Source organism: Eptesicus fuscus, chromosome 17, assembly GCF_027574615.1.
Source record: "Eptesicus fuscus isolate TK198812 chromosome 17, DD_ASM_mEF_20220401, whole genome shotgun sequence".
Classification (NCBI taxonomy): domain Eukaryota; kingdom Metazoa; phylum Chordata; class Mammalia; order Chiroptera; family Vespertilionidae; genus Eptesicus; species Eptesicus fuscus.
Window position 1 is genome coordinate 6,230,042 of NC_072489.1, and position 15,012 is coordinate 6,245,053.

Consider the following 15,012-nt stretch of genomic DNA (forward strand, 5'->3'; position numbering starts at 1 on the left):
GGCCCGTGGGCTCGGAGCTGCTGGACTCCCTGTTCCGTGTGGCTCAGCGGCCTTCCTCAGGCTTCATCGCAGCTGGAAGCATCTCTCCTGACACAGGGGTGGTGCCTGAACTGAGTTCTCTCCACAGCCGATTCCTTGTGAAGCTCTTTCCTGCGCACTGGGCCCAGGTGGAGGACTAGAGACTGGGGATTGGGGTGCTCTTCCATCCCTGAGGGTGCCCCTGCCTCACCAGGGCTGCCCCTAAGTGGAAGGAAGAGGGGGTGTGGGGCTGGTGGTGGAAGGAGAGGAGGGTGTATTGCAAAAGCAAATGTGGTGAAATCCCAGAGAGGGCCCGTCTTGTAGAAACTGCAGACTCTGATCGAGGTCATGACCCCTCCTCCCCGTCAGCCTTCTGTGGAGCTCTGCAGGCAGAGGAGGCGCCTGGCTGGGCGGACGAGTTGCCTTGACCTCTCAGAATCCCGAGGGAAGGTTGCCAGGAGCCAAGGGCCAGAAGCCCTGAAATGGAGGCTGACGGAGGAGGTGGTGAAGCGCCCGGGTACCCACGTCTGACCTGCAGCGGCTGCTGGGCCGGGGAAGAAGAGAGCGTCTCTGCATTTCCTAGAGGAGCCCGCGGACGCCAGGGAGCTGGTGAGGAGCTGAGAAGGGGCAGGACAGAGGGAAGAGGAGGGAACTGAGGGCGGCTGAGTGAAACCTTCATGGAGTGGGAAACACTCCGAGCACGCAGGGGGAGTCTGGGAGAGCAGCAGCACAGGAAGCTCTGCACAAGGGCCACGGGGCGCTACACGGAGCAAGTGCCCTTTCAATGCCCACTGTGTCCTAACCAGTCCAAACCTGCACTGGCGAGTAGAAGTGATGGGGGAACTTAGCTCTAAGCAGGGCAAGGTGTCCTAACAACCATTCCCACTGCTAGGACGGGCTGTTGTGGGTGGCCATGACTCGCGGGAGCCCTCTGAACGTGGGGGGTGGGGGACTGTGGGCAGGGCTCGGACCTGGGTTCTGGATTCCAGGTGGCTGTGATTCCTGAGAGAATCCAGGCAAGTGCTCCGAGAAGGGCCAGGGGCACCCCCTGGGAGAGGAAGGCTGGGGCTGGGGCTTCCTCCCTGGCCTGGCTCCTCTTCTGGTCCCCGCCCATGGTCCCGAGGTGCCGGGCCAGGGCAGAGAAGCGGTGTGGGGAGATGAGGGAGGGGCAGGCTCACTTGGCAGGTAACACGTGTGGCCTGAGACATTCCTTATCCTCCCTCCAACCTCGTCTCCTCTTGTAAGATGGGTCTACAGGGTGTCTTCCTGGGTCGGAAGTACTGTGTCAAAGGTGCCTGCCTCAGGCAGACGCCAGGAAGTGGGAGCTGATGTTACAAGTGAACAAAGAAAACTGACTTCTCTGTGGCCAACCCAGGTAGCTTTAGTTGCCACAGGATCCACTCACAGCCAACAGCACGCGGACTGGGGCACAGCCGGGCCCTGACCTCATGGAGAACCAGGGCGAAGGGAATGACAGGGCTCACCCAGAGCTTTCTTCTCTGTGTGGCTTCATTTCACGGTACACCAACCAGCGTGTCTGTGTGCTGCAGCCACAGGAAGGCAGGGCCACTCAATAAACCTACAGGAACCCACGCCGCTTGGTAATAGAATGTCCTGTTTCCAGGGCTGTGACAACTAGTGATGATGTCACTGACAGTCACAATAACCAGTGTTTGCTCAACATTGACTGCATTGCAGGTGCTGTGCGAAGTGCGATATCTACGCCCTATTCCTCACAGCACCCACATTTACAGAGGAGGGCGCAGTCAGGGCAGGTTATGTGCATTCGCTCAGGCTCACACAAAGCAGGAATGAGGGGACCAGCAGCCTCAGCCCCGCCCCTCTGCTGCGCCCTCTAGTGTTCAGGTGCGTCCATCATAAAGCTGCCCAGTGACAGGAGACCACCCTGTGGCCTTGGCGCATAGCATTTTTCTTTTTGCGGGGGGCGGGGGGGAGGGGGAGATGCTTCAGGTAGAACTGGGCATTGCTTTCCTCACAGCTCCGGGATCGGAGGAGGCAGTAGTGATGTGAGGGAACTCTCTCCTGTCAGCTCCGGGTGGTGGCCCATAGAATGCAGGCCGGGCCCACGGCCTCTCTCCCCTGGCCTTGCCTGGAGCTTCGGTGTGAAGCTGTGAATGGGTGCGTCACAGGTACTCGCTGCCACAGGCCTGGCCACACCTGGTGCACCATTAGTAGCAGCACACAAATTCCAGAAGCCTCGGTGGCTCTGGGAGCTTGAGAAGTCAGGGAAGGCTGAAGTGTGGGCGTGTGCCAACCTTCATCTGCGGGCCGTGAGGAAACTTGCACAAAATAGTAGGAAGCTCATGGGCGTCACTCGAAGCAAATGCTGGGCCCTGGAAACCAATCCCTGGAGCTGGTCTAAGACTTTGGCCTCTTCAGATCTCCCCGTCCCCTCACCCCTCGTCTCAGTGTCTGCGGAATAAAATGGAGACCTCAGACCTGCGCCGTGCAAACCCCATGTATGCCTCTTAGCTGCACTCTGCCCTGGCCTGTCCTTTCCTCCCAGCGGGGGCCCAGGGGTTATCCTCACGCGCGCTTTCTTGCCTGTCCCTGGGACCTGGGACCGATGTCTTCCCCTGTCCCCTCCACCTCTCCCCTGTGCTCACCCATAGCCCAGGGCAAAGCTTTCCTGCAGGACCCCGCTTTCCCTGCAAACCACACGTGGTCGCTCCTCCCTTCCCACCTGAGGCTTTTGAAAATGGTCTAGTTGTCCACTCCCTCCCTTTATTTCTTTATTTTCTGTTCACTTGTCTATTTACTAACATGTGGTTTCTACCTGCGCCCACGTCAGGGTGATCATGCTGGCCTGGCCGCTGACCGCCAGACCCGGCAGCCTAATCTCTGTGCTCACTCACCACTCAGCTCCATCTCTTGGACTTGGTAGCACTTGAGACTGTTAACTGCTCCTTCCTCCTGAAACTCTCCCTGCGACATTGTCCTCTGTTAATGGTCCCGCAGGCCGCAGGGCGCGCTCTCTCTTCTAGGTGTCCTTTACCGAGTCCCCTTTCTGTGCTGCTTCCCCGTGATGCCCTGTGGTTGGCAGCCTCCAGGTGTTCCCGTGACGCCCCTCCTGGCATGCGCACGCTGCGCAGCGTGGTCTGTGTGGCTGCACGTGGCAGAAGTGGGAGTAGCCACCCGCGGAGTAGCCTATCAGACACTGCCCTGGTCACGTTCTCTCGGGCACAGACACAGAACACGGGCCTTTCCATCCGGGCTCGGGGTCCCTGTGTCCTCCAACACCCAGGCTGCCCGATGGCCGAGAGTGACCTTCATGCTTCAAGCCGGGAGAATGGCCTCGGAATAGCTGTGTTCTGGGCAATGGGAGCCCCTTTGAGGTGACTTCCCCCTGAAAGTCACCGTTTTCTTGGCTGGGACTCCTTCTGGCCTCCAGGCTTACCCTGCCCTGCCCTGTCCCAGCACACCCGAGTCCCTGGCCAGGTGTGCCCTCTTCGCTTCCTCATCCCTGGTGGACCCAGGCTGTTCTGCCTCTCTAGTCCTGGGCCAGGGGGGGAAGGTCGTGCGGTCCCTCTCAGGGAGGCCGAGGCCCGTGTGAGAAGGAGGTGAAAGCTGACTCCAGGGTCAGCCACAGCCACCCTTGCAGTAGATGCGTCCACCTTTAGGGCTTCCCCCCCCAGAGCCCCAGGGGCTCACCTGCACGCCTCACCTGTCTTCAGCAGACTCCCCTGTCAGTGTCAGGCAAATCAAGTTGCCCCTGCTGAGGGGCAAGTGCTGCTCCTAACAGACCCGTCTCCACCCGTTTACTAGGTGTCGGGGTTGCGGGGCCAGGCTCAGGAGCGACAGGCACAGGTGTGGGGGCTGCTTGCCTCCCTGGCTTGCAGACAATGAGGTGAGAGGGGCTGGGGGTCACAGCGCCCTCCCAGCTCTGACACTGCAGATGGTAAAACAAGGTGAAAACGTGAGCAGGGGGATGGCCTTCTAGCCAACGGCACAAACATCTGTCCTCTAACCTCTACTGAGCTGCAACACTGGATCCAGGGTCCTGGGCACCACCAGCTACTTCTGCTTCGAAACAGCTCAGAGGGACTCCTCTTTCTCACTCCTGGGCATCAGTTTAGCCTCCTTCTGCGACTTCTAACTTGGCAGGTGACACCGGATCTACCAATCACACAGGCTTAAAATCTCAGAGACAACTTTTGCTTCTAGTTTCCTCCCAGGCAGCCTCAGCCCCGTGGTTTCTACCTCCCTGGCCTTGCCCTCCTCACCTGTCTCCTTCTTTCCACCCCGTGGCTGTGGCCACCCCAGGGCCTGCCTGCTTATGCTCTGACTGTGCCATCGACTGCTCGCTGACCTCCTTGCTTTTTGCACCCCTTCTGACTGTCCCAGATGCCACACGACGGCAGAGGGTGTTGAGACAGAATGAACCATGGCACTGCCCACAAAGGTCACCAGTGCCTGCAGGGGCGGGCGCAACCCTCGCCAGGCTCTGGACAGGAGTGTGCTGGCTGGCAAGCCGTTAATCGCTGTCCAGGAGCAACGCCCTTACTTGTAGCGTTTGCCATTTTTGTGCTGTAAATTCCCCACCGTGGCTGATTTCGAGCTTCCACAATGTCACTGGGGCAGAGCTTGGGAGATGCGCAGGAGCAGGCCGTGACGTGGGCTTCCCTTGTGCAGACCCAGTGGGTGCTAATGACATCAAGAGCGGAGCAAGAGTAAAGTGTAATAGATTGATTATAGCCTGATGAGTTTTGAAAATTACACTTTACCATGTAATTTATTTACTTCGATATAATTTAATGTTTAATGATGGCTTTGCCTAACAACTGGCTATTAAAATACCTGAAGTTTAACAATCAGCTCTTACTGGACAAGGTGAGTGGACCCCACACCAAACTGCCTGTCACCCCGGTGCTCTCCGTGTTGACTGAGGTTGTGACGAAGGACCTCATCAGTGTGCACATAGCTTCTTCCTGGGTTCTGACAAGCAGGCTCCGCCTAATAGGTCTCCTACTGTGGTTTCCTGCTGAGAACCTTGGGTCTCCCGAGAGTGGTCCTGCCTTGCAGTTGTCTAGCGCCTTCCCACTCCAAAGGCCCCTCCCCGTTGAGGCGTGATGGACGTGCAACAGACAGGGCAGTGCCTGCTGTGGGCCCTTGTGGGCATGCAGTCCAGGGAGCTCTCTCTGTGGGTTCGGAGTTGCCGGACCATCAGCGCCCTCCGCACCCTCCTTGCAGAGCACAAGGCAGGCACCCTGCTCTGGATCTGCGTGCTGGAGTGGCTGGGACGGCCCGTGGCCTGGGCTCCGTCTGACAGCCCTCTTGCTGCACAGCGTATACATCATCTGACGTCACTTGACTGCTTCCCGGGAACAAAAGAAGCCCTGAGCGCATCAGGGTGACATGCACACCAGGCGGCGTGTGTTTTGCGAGTGTAGGAAGTGGAAGAGGCAGGGAGATTAACCAGTAGAAGGAGAGGGGAGAGGGAGAGGTCTGCCCCCCCTCCCGCCCCTCCTCTTATAAAGCAGTCTCAGGGAGGATGGCTGTGCTGCTCAAAGCATCAAAATAGGCCCCAGAGACCTTCAGGCCACCTAAGGAGCTGCGTGGAGTTGATCCTAAAAATAGAAACCACTTCCTTATCTCACGAGAGGAGCGTGTGCACGTGGGAAAGCTGCTCTCTGGTTTAGATCCAGATGGAAGGAAGTGCGAGAGGCATATTCCAGAGTCTGAGAACCTGAGGGAGGGTCCACCCCGAACCCCAGGACGGAAAAAGCTACCCATGGAACTGGAATACAAAGCAGCACACACTCAATATTCAGCCTTTAACACACAGTCCTTTCCATTTAGGGGAAGCAAAGCACAGCTAGTTTTGGAAAGCCCCTGGGAGCCAATGAAATGCCACTTGAAACCATTCTGTGGTTTTCCGTTACGAGAAGTCCAAGGGCTGGTAGGGTTTATGGCGGGCATGGTACAGATCACTGCGGAAGAATTTTTCTTTGCAATCAGTTGTCCTTTTCTCTGATACTCATTTCAAATACGCGGAGTTGAAAGGGGAAGGAGCCCTTCCTGGGAGGGAGAAAACCAAACAAACAACGTAGCCTTTCTTGAAGTCCGCTCACCGCAGTAACACTGGTGCAAGCTCCAACGCGAACTGCCTGATCCTTGAGCCAAGATTCTGGGCCCTCGGCCCATCCCCGCAACCCCCTAAAAGAGTCTCTGAATGCCCAGGCATCCTCAGAAGCCCTTTGGCGCCTGCCCAGACCTTTTCCTGGCCCTCTGCATCTTGTCTCTTTCTCTGCCGCCAAGCTTGAGCAACCTTCATTCTACAGGCCCTTCCCTGACCACCTGGACAAGCTTGTCACTCATTTTCTTTGTTCTTTCTTTCCTTTTTTTTTAAAATCATGAATGGGTCTTGGATTTTGTCAAATGCTTTTTCTATACCCATTGATCTGATCATGTGATTTTTTTGTTTTTATTCTGTTGATGTAATGGATAACATTAATTGATTTTTTAAAATCCTCACTCAAGGAGTGAGGATATTTTTTTTCCATTGATATTATATATATATAAATATATTTATATATATTTTATTTATTATTATATATAATTTTATTTTTATTTTTTATTATTTTTATTTTTTTCAGAGAGTGGAAGGGAGGGAGGAGAGGGAGAGAAAGAGAGAGAAACATTGATGTCAGAGAGACAAATCCACTGGTTGCCTCCAACACATGCCCCAACTGGGGACGGGGATCAAACCCGAAATCCAGGCCTTGAATCAAACCCACGACGCAGGCCAACACTCCAACTACTGAGCCACGCTGGCCAGGGTAATCGCTCATTTTCTATGCTTCCAGAAAACCTCATTTGTACCTCTAAGGTTGCCCTTACCTCTCTGCTACCATCATCATCATAGCTACTACCGTTTCCGAATACTTACAAGGGGCTAGGTATAGGGCTGAACAGTTTGAGCTGTTTATTTGTCTCTGTCTCCTACCCTTGTTCTCTGAGCTTCATGTTTAGTATGCCTTAGTCCCTTTGGTCTAGTGGCTAACACAATGCTGGATTTATAGTAGGCATCCTATACATATTTGTTAAAAGACATTGTAAGACTCAATTTGTAACCAGGTCCTTTAAAAATCAAAGTCATTTCTACTGAATGAAATGGTTTTGTCAGCTGTCTTTTGCAAGAAGGTCCTTCTCTCTTCTCAAGGTCCAAGTTCCTGTAATTAACAAATGTAATTCATTTGTAAGACACAAGTTCAGCTCAACTTCTCTCCTCCCCCTGGGGCTGAGATGGGAGGACTCCGTGGCTGGACCAGAAGCTATTTCTTGCTCAGCGAAGTCACGCTGATCATGTTCCTGCTGCTGTGAAGCGCGGCCTCTCACTGGGTCTCCCTCATGTGGCTGAGGGGTTGAACTTGGACAAGCAGAAGGCAATGTTTGCACACCATGTAAATGAATATCACGGAGTGTCATTAATAGGCTCCAAGTGCAGAGCTCCAACTTCAACATGAGATTTATAAGCAGTTGCTTCTGTGCATCCTCATACCCTTGGTGGATGGTATGACCTCTTACTTCTTAACTAGAATCAACCCTTGATCACTCCTTTTTAAGCCCCAAGTAACTCTGTCTTAAAAAAAAAATTGAGTTCACTCTACACTAGCAGTTTTCATTATTTCCTGGAGGCGGATTGGTTTCCACAGTGATGCTGGGCCGGGTGCAGGCAATTCAATCTGACCTCACTAAGGGGTGTGTCCGGGAGTCTATATTGAATCTCAAGCAGGAGTTGTGTCCCCCACCCCCTTCCATCTCCTCCCTGTGGTTCAATGCAGAAGAAAGTTGAGAAAGCAGGAATGGATGAGGTGGATGAAGCGAAGGAACTCAAGTGGCTCTTCCCCCCATATAGATCTTTTCACAAAATACACATGTGATTATTCCCATCAACAAGGAGAGAGAGAGAGAGAGAGAGGAGAGAGAGAGAGAGAGAGAGAGAGAGAGAGAGATTGCTCTATTTCTCTGCTCCCCTTAGAACACAGCTGCTAAGCGAGTGGTCTGCATTTGCTGTCTCTTTGGTATGTGACATGAAGAGAATGCTATCCCACCCCTACCACTGTTGGGTTGTAGAAACTACATAATTATATGTTAATACAGTCAATGCATTTTGACTAACTGGACACTGTGGCATCAACGGTTGGGTTTTCTGAGTTGTCTATAGCCAACCTTGGTATTTATCAACTTAGTACACTTTAGAATTTATAGAGCACCTCTGGTCTTCTCGCCCTGCTAGGCATGGAGGATCCGAGATGAATGACAAACCTTGCTATGTCTTGGAAGTTTCTGGGTTGGGACCTCAGAACTGGGGGAAGCAGGCAAAGACTGCGACTCAGGAAATTCACGTTATAGAATCCTCGGTAGGATTCAAGGAGAGCTAAGTTTAAACCTGTGTTCACATAGACATCGAAACTCTTCCTTAGCAAGTCTCCAGGAACTAATTCAACTCAGGAATTCAGGGTTGGCCTGTAGGATGGGATGGGATTTGTGCTTTCAGCCCAGGGGCCCCTTTTCCTAGCCAGAGACCTCCATGCAGTTCCTAGGCCCATGACTGTTCCTAAGAGGGTTTTTAAAAATTGTTTAAATTGTGGTACAATCAATATACAGTAACATGAAAGATTTGAAGCTTTCAGTTTGGAGAATTTTGATAGTTATATATGCTGTGTAACCACCACTGGAAACAACATATAGATCATTTTGTCTCCAAGAGAAGTTCCTCATGCCCCTCTCCAATCATTCACCCAACAACGGTGTTCTTACTTTTGTCTGTCTAGATTAGTTTAACTATTCTGGATTTAATATAAATAAAACCACAAAGTATGTACCTTGTTGTGTCTAGCTTCTTAAAATTTTAAGATTTATCCATATGGATTTTTATATCAGTATGCCAACTGATGGTAATTGGTGTTCATGGGACATCAACAGGAATCCCCAATATGGGGTCTGGTGAAGAAGCAAACTTTATTCAATACAAACAGCTCAACTGTGATACAGCATGGCTGTTAGGAGGCCCTGGGGCCAGGTCCCTCTCCAGCTAGACAGCCCTGCTTCGCTCTTTGATGGTCTGCTGTGCTCTGGTCTTGCTTGCTCTGCTTCAGAGAGATAGACATCTTTAGTGTTTCGGCTCCAGCCAGGGAAATGCAGTCTGTAGTCTTCAGTGGAAAGGGAAGGTGTACTCCCTGAGTCAGAGGGGAACTGACTTATAGACACAGTTCTCCACCCCTTGTCTCTGATTGGTTTATTCTCTTGTAAATGAGGATTCCAAATCCTTGCAGTTTGATTGGTCCAAAAGGTACTGTACTGATTGGTCACAATGAAGCTGATCTGATTGGTTGGTGAAGAAGTTGAGGGGCTGTAGCTACAATAGGCAGTTAGAGAGAGAGGAGCAGAGCAAGGACGATGGGCCAGGTACAGAAGGTCACCAGGGCAGAAAGCCCGGGTGCTTACCAAGGGGCAAAACTGGGAAAATAAGGGTCTTGCCCCAGGGTAATCTCTCCTCCCCTAGCATGTCGCTGGCCATGTGGCTTGGACCCCATATTGATGCTCAGGCATTTAGACCCCCTGACCTTTTCCTCCCTAAAGATAACATCGAGGCCTCAGTTGTATTTCAGCTCCAGGCCCAGAAAAGCAGCAAAACCAAACAAGTGATGCTGTGGCTGCCTCAGGACCAGTTTCATTGACTAAGACCTGGTGCTGACCAATCAGTGGAGACCACGACCCTGAAAGGACACACCTGAAAAGCTGATGAATATTCTATTGAGATCCTCCCCTGAGAGCTCCCCTAAGATTCCCAACCTGCAAGAGAGATAAATACCATCAAAGCAAAGGACCCGGTGAGAGCTCTCTTTCTGGGGAGCACAGCCTTGCTGTTCCCTTCCCCCACAGGCATGCTTCTCCTAAACTCTAAGGGACCCCAGAGACTTGCAGCCAGGGTGTGGGAGTCCCTTTCACGTCCCGTGTGGTTCAGGGTTCCGGTTCAGGGTTTGGGTTCTGGAGAAGGCCGCACACAAATGAAAAGAGACTAAAAAAAGATTTAATTTGGGAATATTGGGGGGCCAGGCGGGAGCCCACCTCTAGTGGGAGGACTACCACTAGGCTCTGGCCTTGCTATCCCTTTTATTGAGACTATGGGATACACCCATTACCCTTAAGCAGGTTTGGGACACACCCATAGCCCTTAGGCAGGTAATAAGCAGATTATCATATCAGTAAGGATTTACATGATTATTTGATGGGGAAGTTGCTTCAGCTACCATTGTCTCAATTAGATAGGGAGTGGTTGGCTCTGACCTTTCAGAGCTTCAAGGTTGACCAGCCTTTTACATCTTTCTATTAGTGAAACAATGATTGGTTTCCGGCACCAGGGGAGCCCTGGGCAGCAGCAGCTTGTCCCAGACTAACCCCCTGAACCTCCAAGGCTCTCTTTTCTCTGACTTCCCAGTGAAGCCCAGCCGAGGCTCTCCTGTTGCTTCTTCTATGCCCTTCCTTGTTTCACTGTCCTGACTGTGCATTTGCTGCGACCAATAAATTCTTGCTTTCTTTGCTGCCCTTTGTCTCTTAACTGAACTCTTTCCTTCAAGAAGACAAGAACCGAGGTCTCTTCATCTCACCAGTAACAGGGCTGCACAGCTCTGACTGAGTGAGGAAAAGCTCAGTCCTATTTTTGAGATAGGAGTCCAGGAACTCCCTTTTAAGGGCTGGCTCAGATGGCAGGAGCAGTGCAGGCAGCTCTGTGAAGTGCAGTTTGCTTGAGAGCCCCCAGTGTAGAAATGGCTGCTAGGCTCTGCTTTTTAAAAATATTTATTTATTTATTTAAAATCCTCATTGAGGATATGTTTATTTTACTTATTTTTTAAATTGTTGACAGTATTACATATGTCCCCATTTGCCCCAGGAGCCCTTTCTAAGTAGGTATCTTGTTTCTCAGGGACCACAAGTAGTTCATTCCTTTTTATTACATCACAATTTCTTTACCTATTCAATTATTGTTTCCAGGTCTTTTTTTTTGGAGAAAAAGGAAAAGGAGAAAGCTGCTCTGAACACTCAGGTACAATTCTCTTTTGTGGACGTAGGTTTTTATTTCTTGTGGTAAATACCTAGGAGTGGAATTGCTGGGTCATAGGTTAGATGAATGTTTAACTTCATAGAAACTAACAATTCTTTTTAGTGTGTTTGCCAATCGACACTCCCATCAGCTGTGAGCGAGAGCTCTTGCTGGTTCAGATTTTTAGCAGCACTAGTGGGTATGAAATAGAATCTAATGTGTGTGGAGAGTTTTAAACTCACACTTGTTTGCCACTTTCACACTCTTCTGGATGCACGCAGCCTACCTGCTAGTAGGTGGGGGAGGTCTTGGGATGTTTATGGACCAGGAACCCAATGCTCGAGGAGCGTGAGTGCCTCACTCAGCCAGTCACGTGATGTATGGCGGTGCCAGCATTTCAGCCTGGCTCTGGCTGTGGTATAATAAGGAATAGATTGTTGGTCTTTGTCCCTGGTTACTGGCAGAGTGGTCCTAAAACCCGTGGAATTTCCTGAGTGATGGGAGTGTCTTTTATTACTCATAAGGAGTCCCTTTACCAGGGATGGGGAATGTCCGGCCAAAGGCCTGAGAAATCATTGGTTTGGCCCTGCCAAGGCATTAGAGGTGAGTTAATTAAATGTTTGACCAAATATAGTAGACTAATTTTTAAGTTGATAATTTTGTATGGTCTGTGAATGATGTTATAAATATCCAAATAGCCCTTGGCAGAAAAAAGGTTCTCCACCCCTGATTTAGACCATAGCTGAGTTTATGCTAATGGGTAGTTCTTGGTAGGCTCCTAGATAGCTTCAGGATGGAGAGCTGGTTGCTGGAGGAGCCAACCACAGGATTAGAGGATTAGGGTTTTCCGCCACACCCCTTGACCTTCTGGGAGGAGAGAGGGACTTGAGATTGACTTCAATCACCAGTGACCATGATTTTATGTCATGTCTACCTTAACAACAACAACAACAACAAAAAGTTGTGTAAAAAGTCTGAAACAACAAGGCTATCAGAACTTCCGGTTGGTGAACATGTCCAGGTGCGGGAAGGTGGCGCCGGAAGAGGGCGTGGAAGCTCTGCACATCCCACCCTATACCTAGCCTTAGGCACTTCTTCCATTTGGCTACTTATTTATGGTCTTTATACTAAAACTATGCTTCTTAGTAGAGTTGCTTTCCCGAGTTCTGTGAATCTTTTTAGCAAATTATCAAACCTGAGGGGGAATTATGGGTACTCTAAATTTTTGGTCAGATGGACAGCAGTGAAGGTTGTTTGGGGGCTCTATTTGCAGCTGGTATCTGTATTGGGACAGAGCCCTCAACCTCTCCGGTCTGCGTTAGCTCCGGGTAGTTAGGATCAGAAATGAATTGTGCTGTTGGCCCCCTAGATGGTGTTGAAGAATTTAAAAACTTGAGATGAAACTAGGTATGTGACTCCAGTAAAAATTACAGATGCTGATTCTTAGCTACCCTCTCCCACTTCCCCTCTGTTTTCTATGGGCACATAATTCTCAGTTGTCCTTTAAATGGCAGGACCTGCCAGTGATAGGACTGAAGAATAACAAGAGAGCCTTCCTCTGAGCCGTGGGAAGTGTGCTGATGCCTGTCTAGAACGGCAGGCTCATTTGTTTGTTTCCCTTAGGAGACATATAAAAATACTGCTAAGAGTGATGTCAGAGTTTACTCCTGTGTTTTCTTCTCGTTTTATGGCATCAGGTCTTACATTTAAACCTTTGATCCATTTTGAGTTTATTTTTTGTATATGGTGCAAGAAAGTGGGTCTAGTTTTTTTTTTTTTTCATGTATCTGTCCAGTTTACCCAACACCATTAGTTGAAGAGACTCTTTAGCCCATTGCATATTCTTGCCTTCTTTGTCATAGATTAATTGAACAGATAGGCATGGGTTTAGTTCTGGGCTCTCTATTACATTGATCTATGTGTCTGCATTTATGCTAGTACCATGATGTTTTGATTACTATAGCCTTGTAATATAGTTTGATATTAGGTAATATGATACTTCAAACTTTGTTGTTCTTAAGATTGCTGTGGCTACTTGGAGTCTTTTGTGGTTCCATATAGATTTTAGGATTATTTGTTCTATGCACTTCTTCCATTTGGCTATTTATTCATAGTCTTTATATTAAAACTATACTTCTTAGTAGAATTGCTTTCCCGAGTCCTGTGAATCTTTTTAGCAAATTATCAAACATGAGGGGGAATTATGGGTACCCTAAATTTTTGGTCAGATGGACAGCAGTGAAGGTTGTTTGGGGGCTCTATTTGCAGCTAGTTCTGTGGAAAATTCCATTGGTATTTTAATAGGGATTACATTAAATCTGTAGATTGTTTTGGATAGTGTGGGCATAGTGAAGAAGATTCAGGAAATAAGAAATACAAATTTACAGTTATAAAAATAATCATAGGGACATAAAGTACAGCATAGGGCATATAGTAATATTGCAATAACTATGTATGATGTCAGACAGGTACTAGACTTATTGGGGCAATCACTTCATAAGTTGTATAAATGTCTAATCATGATAAGTTGTACATCTGAAACTAATATAATATTGTATGTCAACTGTAATTGAAAAATACATTTAAAAAACAGTAAAACAAAAGACTCCCCACCCCAGCAGTCTCATGACGTGAGTGTCCGTCTCCAGGGATTTGCCAGACACTATTTATCAAGCTTCTAGAGACAGACTCTTACAAAGACTGGATTCTAGAATGTGGCACAAACAAAGGGAGGAAGCAGACCACATAAACTGTCCCTGTGAGCTGAGGGAGAGGACACGGAGGGGTCTTGCAAGAAGACCTCGATGGAGATGGGAATGCTACCAATGAGCAAAACTAAATGGCCCTGAAGTGATAATGTCGGAATATTTTATGAGTTTTTTTTTTCTATTTTATGCATTTTAAAGTACTAACAACAGGAAGGAGGGACATTTATACATTTCTCTTCATTATTATTTATACATAATAAAATATTCATTAATATTTTCGGAACTGATGTTTTCCCAGAGTGTCCAGGACTTCGTCTCTCGGACTGAGCCTGGAGTCTATTGCCATTTCGACTGTGAAGCTGACTATTGTGAGAGCATCTGGGCAATAACCCGAAAGGCTGAGGTGACCCTTCCCATGCCCTGCCCACAAAAGCAGCTGCATTGAGACTACACAGGTACATGAGCATCTATTGAGAATCATGAACTTCCAGTTCCATCGATTTTGCAAGAAGCGACCCTCCACCTCGTCTGTCTTCACCACTTGCTGGCAGATGAGAAGTTGACCCCTGGATTGGGAAAGTGCGTGTGTAAGTCCCGCTGGTGGCTGAGAGCAGCGGGAGGAGAGCTCCATCTATTTGGGCTTTTGCTGCTTTGCGGGATGCAGGTTGTGGGGCCTTAGGGAAATAAAAGCTACAACTTATTGAGCATTTACCACATGTCAGTGCTTTCTCAGTGTTTTATGTGCATCCCAGCCCTCAGGACAAAATGACACGGAGCCTGGGAAAGGCAAAGTCAATTTTCCAAAGTCCAAAGTCTCGCAGGTGGGCACTGGCCATGTGGATGGGGTGTGGACGGGGTGCGGACGGTACAGCAGCCCAGTGTAGGAAACACCGCCCTCTGGTTCAGGTCGTCTCACTTTCCTTGTTGTCCAGGTGATGCCTTGCTTTGGGGTCTTCCCAGCCTCAGTATTCCAGAACCCATTGGCAGCTCTTAGTCTGTTAATGCTCCTAAGGCTGGTCCCTGCTCACCCAAGGACCACGTCCCCATTGTCCTTGTGGAGGATGCTCAGGCTGCGTCCTGAATTACATTCATCCATTTTCTCGGGGTTTCGCTATAGTTCTGAAAATGAGACACCACAACAGAACACTACGGTTCTCGGGGTGACAGCACTCAATTATGCCTTTTATTCACCTCGAGTGTCTGCAGCTTTACCTTGGT

The 15,012-nt window shown here is 49.5% G+C and overlaps 2 long non-coding RNA genes across 4 annotated transcripts; one reads left to right on the forward strand and one right to left on the reverse strand.

Annotated features, from left to right (window-relative positions):
• On the reverse strand, positions 1–1,591 carry LOC114234304 (uncharacterized). 2 transcript variants are annotated; one of them, XR_008558746.1, is made up of 3 exons: positions 1,503–1,591; positions 551–635; positions 1–240 (listed from the first exon to the last, which is right to left on the reverse strand). It is a non-coding gene; the product is annotated as an uncharacterized LOC114234304 (long non-coding RNA). The 2 variants fall into 2 exon arrangements; XR_008558745.1 differs by lacking the exon at positions 1,503–1,591 and adding an exon at positions 1,197–1,419.
• Positions 1,592–1,789: 198 nt separating this feature from the next.
• On the forward strand, positions 1,790–14,505 carry LOC114234287 (uncharacterized). Of its 2 annotated transcripts, none has more exons than XR_008558744.1 (3): positions 1,790–1,884; positions 11,038–11,089; positions 14,093–14,505. It is a non-coding gene; the product is annotated as an uncharacterized LOC114234287 (long non-coding RNA). The 2 variants fall into 2 exon arrangements; XR_003620474.2 differs by lacking the exon at positions 1,790–1,884 and adding an exon at positions 9,380–9,450.
• Positions 14,506–15,012: the final 507 nt, after the last annotated feature.